Source organism: Bufo bufo, chromosome 4 (assembly GCF_905171765.1).
Source record: "Bufo bufo chromosome 4, aBufBuf1.1, whole genome shotgun sequence".
Lineage (NCBI taxonomy): Eukaryota > Metazoa > Chordata > Amphibia > Anura > Bufonidae > Bufo > Bufo bufo.
Window position 1 is genome coordinate 75,958,356 of NC_053392.1, and position 6,032 is coordinate 75,964,387.

General features: G+C 42.7%; 1 long non-coding RNA gene across 1 annotated transcript; it reads left to right on the forward strand.

Moving 5' to 3' along the window:
• Window positions 1-224: 224 nt before the first annotated feature.
• LOC120999936 lies at window positions 225-920 on the forward strand. Its single transcript, XR_005778690.1, has 3 exons — window positions 225-289; window positions 369-476; window positions 706-920. It is a non-coding gene; the product is annotated as an uncharacterized LOC120999936 (long non-coding RNA).
• Window positions 921-6,032: the final 5,112 nt, after the last annotated feature.

The following is a 6,032-nucleotide window of genomic DNA, read 5'->3' on the forward strand; positions in this document are numbered from 1 at the left end:
CTCTCTCTCTCTATATATATATATATACATGTACACATTATTTCTACTAACTTTTTGTCCACCAATATTTCAATCCTCAACTAGCGGTTCACAGGATGCAATGGAGGAAACAAACAGAAACCACATGGAGACACTATGTATTTAAAAAATGTGGCATACTATTCTAAGTAGATGTGTTGTAATAATTCCATAATAGGCAAAAAAATATTTTTTGTAGGGGTCGAGCCTAACACAATCAGGAACTGCAGTAGGGAAAATTGGCGGTACACTGCCTCTGGAGCCAACCCAGGTATACTTGATTTTCAATAGATAAAGACGGTAATAAAATTTGCGACATAATAATTTATAACCATTTCTGTTCACTTTAGGATGAAACACTTGTTTCTCCTCAAGTCACAAGACCGAGAGGCCCAGTTGTTAGGGGTCGCAGAAGGAGATCAGTTCGTGGTGGTCAGGGCCGTTGTCGGCGTTGGACTGTGAGTAAATATATTTGCTTCTGTTATAAAAAGTTTGATTACAGTGGTGATGGGCAACCTCTGGCACTCCAGCTAAGGTTAAACGACGACTCCAACCCTGTTCCATTCTTTCCTATAATGTTCAAAGAACAGCTACCAAAGTGTGCATCCTGGAAGTCTTACTTTCACCACTGCTTGAGTGTCGGAGGTTTCCCATCAAACTTCTTTAATAACTATAAGTGTCATATAGGGTTCCAGAAGCCACTCCGATGATGATGTACAACCCAGCATCACTTTCGACCAGGAACTCCTCATCCATTTGGTGGAGTAGAGACCGGGACTGTGGGACCAGTCCCAGCGGCTTCACGCAGACCACATAGCTACCCGGTGCATGTGGACTGAGATCTTTCGAGCTCTTCTGGAAAACTGGGACCAAATAAGTGAACGTGAAAAACAGGCTTGTGGTGAGTTAATTAAACTGATAACAGAACCTGTGATGTTTTTTGCATGTATACATACTAAGCGTTTTAATTCACTAGGTGGGATCATAACTATCCAGTGGAGATCGATGAGGGATCGATTTATCCGAGACCTCCACAGGGAAAGAACTGTTCCTAGTGGCTCCGGGGTAAGAAACGTTCGGACATACCGGTAAGCTCCATTGTTGCAGTTCTTACGCCGGTCTGCAAAAGTAAGTATTCCACCTGTAGTTTAACCCCTTAAGGACCCACGTACATGTACGGCGCAGATGTCCGTGACTTAAGGACCAGCGCCCTACATGTACGACGCAAGGTCCGCAAGGATCTGGGGAAGGATCGGGGGGAATCGCGGTACAATGCCTGCTCTTACCGGCAGGAAGCCAAGCCAGGTACGGGCAGCATAGTGCTGAACCGCCCCCCCTGGAGCCCCGATCGCTGCTATTGCCTCTATTCTTCAGGCATGTGCATTGCAGCTCCGACTGCGATACAGTGCTGCGGGAGGGGCGGGGGGTTTCATCTGGACGTGACCGGTGCTGAACAAGTCAGCACCTGTCTCCTCCTAGGTCAGGCAGGGGACACAAGTGTTTTGGATCCCCTGCCAGCGCTGCTATTGGCTGGAACAACGCTCCACTGCATAATCCTCAGGTGTAAGGGGTAGTGACCGATGAGAAACATAGATTGCTCACCTGAAAAGAATAATCAGTCGGCATAATTGTTCAGCGTATAAAATGTAGCACTGCACATGTCTGCGCGTCATAGTCACCTGACATGTCACATGATCGGAATGAGAATCGCGAGATAGATATAATATTCTCATGCGCCTGTATATGCGTCACTGTCATGTGATGAATCACATGACCTATGTAAACATCGAAGCGTGGCGTATCCTAGTTACCCAAAGTTAGTTAGTCAAGTAGTAAGGTTTTATCGGAGGGATATGCAGAAAGGGAGGGATGTGTTGCGATTAAGCACATCTATCCCCATCTCATATCAGGAGGCACAGGTGTCGGATAGCTTGCTGCTACCACACACCTATAGGCCAACCAATCTAATCTGTCTCCAACCAACAGTGATAAATAAGTAGTGTGTCTTAATTACGGACACATTATATAAAAAAACACTATAGGGTACAGGGTACTTCACCACATGTATAACAATATGGGAACCAACTCTCAGATTTATAAAGGGAGTTGTCAAAATACATCATTCCTGTCATGTTTCAATATCAGACATTTTATTTCAAATCAAGCACAAAATTAAAAATATACAGAAAGAATGGAATAAGTAAAAAGGAAAAAAGAGAACAACATCTTCATTGCTCAATGCTGCCTCTAGATGGCAAGGCGGTCATATGTTCACCCACCGGAACAACCCTGAGAAAAAAAATGAAAATATTTTTAGTGTAATATAATAAAAACAATAGTATACGGACTCTGTAGGAGACAGAATAGAGTCAAGGTTCATCGAGGGTCGATTAAACAAATAACCAGGGTCTGAAATCCACATTGAGACCATTTGGTCTCAACGTGTTGAGTTTAAATATCCACTCTGTTTCCCGTTTTTTTAATAATTTAATACGATTACCCCCTGTTCTCAGAGGGGGGACCTAAACAATAATCATGAATTTAAGATCTCCTTCCATATGATTTTCATCTATAAAATGTTTAGACACCGGTAAATCTTGACGTTGTTCTCTAATTGAATAGCGGTGCTGATTGAATCTTGTTTTAAAATCAAAAGTTGTCTCCCCAACATATAGCAGACCACAAGGGCACCAGAGTACATAAATGATATATGAGGAATCACATGTCAGGTAGCGTTTGATGGCATATGCTACCTGTGTATTAGGATGTATAAAATGTGTACCCTTAACCTCTTTAGGACACAGGTACAGGTACGCCCTGATGTCCTGGTCTGCGGCATTGAGCAGGCACCTTGGCTAAATGCGAGGGGGGGTCCTGTGACCCCCCCCGTGTCGGCGATCGCCGCAAACCGCAGGTCAATTCAGACCTGCGGTTTGCGGCTTTTCATGTTGCGAGCGGCGGAGGTGCCATCGGGTCCCCATGGGGCTGTAGGGGGGACCCAATGGCATGGAAGGCAGCGCAATGCCTTCCTGAGGCATCGCCGCTGCCTTCCGGTGATGAGCCTGTGAGATGCAGCCCCCTGGATCTCACAGGCCGGAAGCTGTATGAGTAATACACACAGTATTACTCATACAGCCAATGCATTCCAATACAGAAGTATTGGAATGCATTGTAAAGGATTAGACCCCCAAAAGTTGAAGTCCCAAAGTGGGACAAAAAATAAAGTGAGAAAAAAGTTGAAAAAATAAAGTTTCCCACCCCAAAAATTAAAAGTTTCAAGTAAAAATAAACAAAATAACAAAATAATAGCAAAGGCAGGTGCACTCTGCAGTTTTACTAAACCCTCAAACTGATTTTAAAATTGAGAGATTAGTCAACATGTCCTACGGTGTAGAACATGTCTAAGCCCGGGCACTGCGCCAAGGTTTCTGAAGTAGCCCGGGACCTAACACTCTCCTAACTGAGCCGTATGGGCAATACCAGGAGCCAGTGGGCAAATTACAGGAGCATAAGGCCGACTCACAAACAGCTCACCAGTTACCTCCAGCATGTAACCATGCTTGCAATGGGAGGAGGGAGGAGTCTGCGAGTCCCACTCAAGACTGGCTGATATAGCCCAGGCTTCACAGGTGCACCTAAATGTGGCCTGTAGATGGAAAACAGACACATTTAAATTGGAGTTTATACACCTCCAGGCATCTCTATATATACAAACTGAAAAGACTAGCGTGGTATTAGCAGGATGTGCTCAAACCCACATGCAGTCGTGTATATATATAGGGGAGCAAATCCTGCACTTGTGGCCCGTTGCTAATGGCGATCCCCAGAAAAAATGCATACGGCACCTCCTGCTAATACCACGCTAGTCTTTTCAGTTTGTATATATAGAGATGCCTGGAGGTGTATAAACTCCAATTTAAATGTGTCTGTTTTCCATCTACAGGCCACATTTAGGTGCACCTGTGAGGCCTGGGACATATCAGCCAGTCTTGAGTGGGACTCGCAGGCTCCTCCCTCCTCCCATTGCAAGCATGGCCACATGCTGGAGGTAACTGGTGAGTTGTTTGTGAGTCGGCCTTATGCTCCTGTAATTTGCCCACTGGCTCCTGGTATTGCCCATACGGCTCAGTTAGGAGAGTGTTAGGTCCCGGGCTACTTGAGAAACCTTGGCGTGGTGCCCGGGCTTAGACATGTTCTACACCGTAGGACATGTTGACTAATCTCTCAATTTTAAAATCAGTTTGAGGGTTTAGTAAGACTGCAGAGTGCACCTGTCTTTGCTATTATTTTGTTATATTGTTATATTGATTATGACATCCACACAATTGCTACCTTGTGTAGGATGTCTATTTTGGTACTTGTGGTTCGCTGCGGGCATCCTCCACCGTATGCATTTTTGCTGGGGATCGCCATTATCAACGGGCCACAAGTGCAGGATTTGCTCCCCTATATATATGCACGACTGCATGTGGGTTTGAGCACCTCCTGCTAATACCACGCTAGTCTTTTCAGTTTGTATATATAAAAATAAACAAAAACATTTTCCCCAAATAAAGTTAAAACAAATTGGCAAAAAATAGGGGGGGGGGGGGGGGGCGGGGGAAAGTAGACATATTAGGTATCGCCGCATGCGTATTGACCGGCTCTATAAATATATCACATGACCTAACCACTCAGATGAACACCGTAAAAAAAAAAAACTGTGCTAAATAAACCAATTTTTTGTCACCTTACATCACAAAAAGTGTAATAGCAAGCAATCAAAAAGTCATATGCACCCCAAAATAGTGCCAATCAAACCATCATCTTATCCCGCAAAAAATGAGACCCTACCTAAGATAATTGCCTAAAAACTAAAAAAAATTATGGCTCTCAGAATATGGAGACACTAAAACATGATTTATTTTTCTGTTTCAAAAATGATATTATTGTGTAAAACTTACATAAATAAAAAAAAGTATACATATTAGGTATCGCTGCGTCCGTATCGACTGGCTCTATAAAAATATCACATGACCTAACCCCTCAGATGAACACCGTAAAAAATAAAAACTGTGCTAAACAAAAATTTTTTGTCACCTTACATCACAAAAAGTGTAATAGCAAGCGATAAAAAAGTCATATGCACCCCAAAATAGTGCCAATCAAACCGTCATCTCATCCCGCAAAAATCTTACCCTACCCAAGATAATCGCCCAAAAACTGAAAAACTATGGAAACACTAAAACATGATTTTTTTGGTTTCAAAAATGAAATCCTTGTGTAAAACTTACATAAATAAAAAAAAGTGTACATATTAGGTATCGCCGCGTCCATATCGACCGGCTCTATAAAAATATCACATGACCTAACCCCTTAGGTGAACACCGTAAAAAATACAAAATAAAAACTGTGCTGAATAAACCATTTTTTGTCACCTTACATCACAAAAAGTGTAATAGCAAGCGATCAAAAAGTCATATGCACTCCAAAATAGTGCCAATACAACCGTCATCTCATCCTGCAAAAAATGAGACCCTACCTAAGATAATCGCCCAAAATCTGAAAAAACTATGGCTCTCAGACTATGGAGACACTAAAACATGAAATCATTGTGTAAAACTTACATAAATAAAAAAATTGTATACATATTCGGTATCGCCACGTCCGTGACAACCTGCTCTATAAAAATACCACATGATCTAACCTGTCAGATGAATGTTGTAAATTACAAAAAAGTAAAACGGTGCCAAAACAGCTATTTCTTGTTACCTTGCCTCACAAAAACTGTAATATAGAGCAACCAAAAATCATATGTATCCTAATCTAGTACCAACAAAACTTCCACTCTATCCCGTAGTTTCTAAAATGGGGTCACTTTTTTGCAGTTTCTACTCTAAGGGTGCATCAGGGGGGCTTCAAATGGGACATGGTGTCAAAAAAAACAGTCCAGCAAAATCTGCCTTCCATAAACCGTATGGCATTCCTTTCCTTCTGCGCCCTGCCGTGTGCCCGTACAGCAGTTTACGACCACA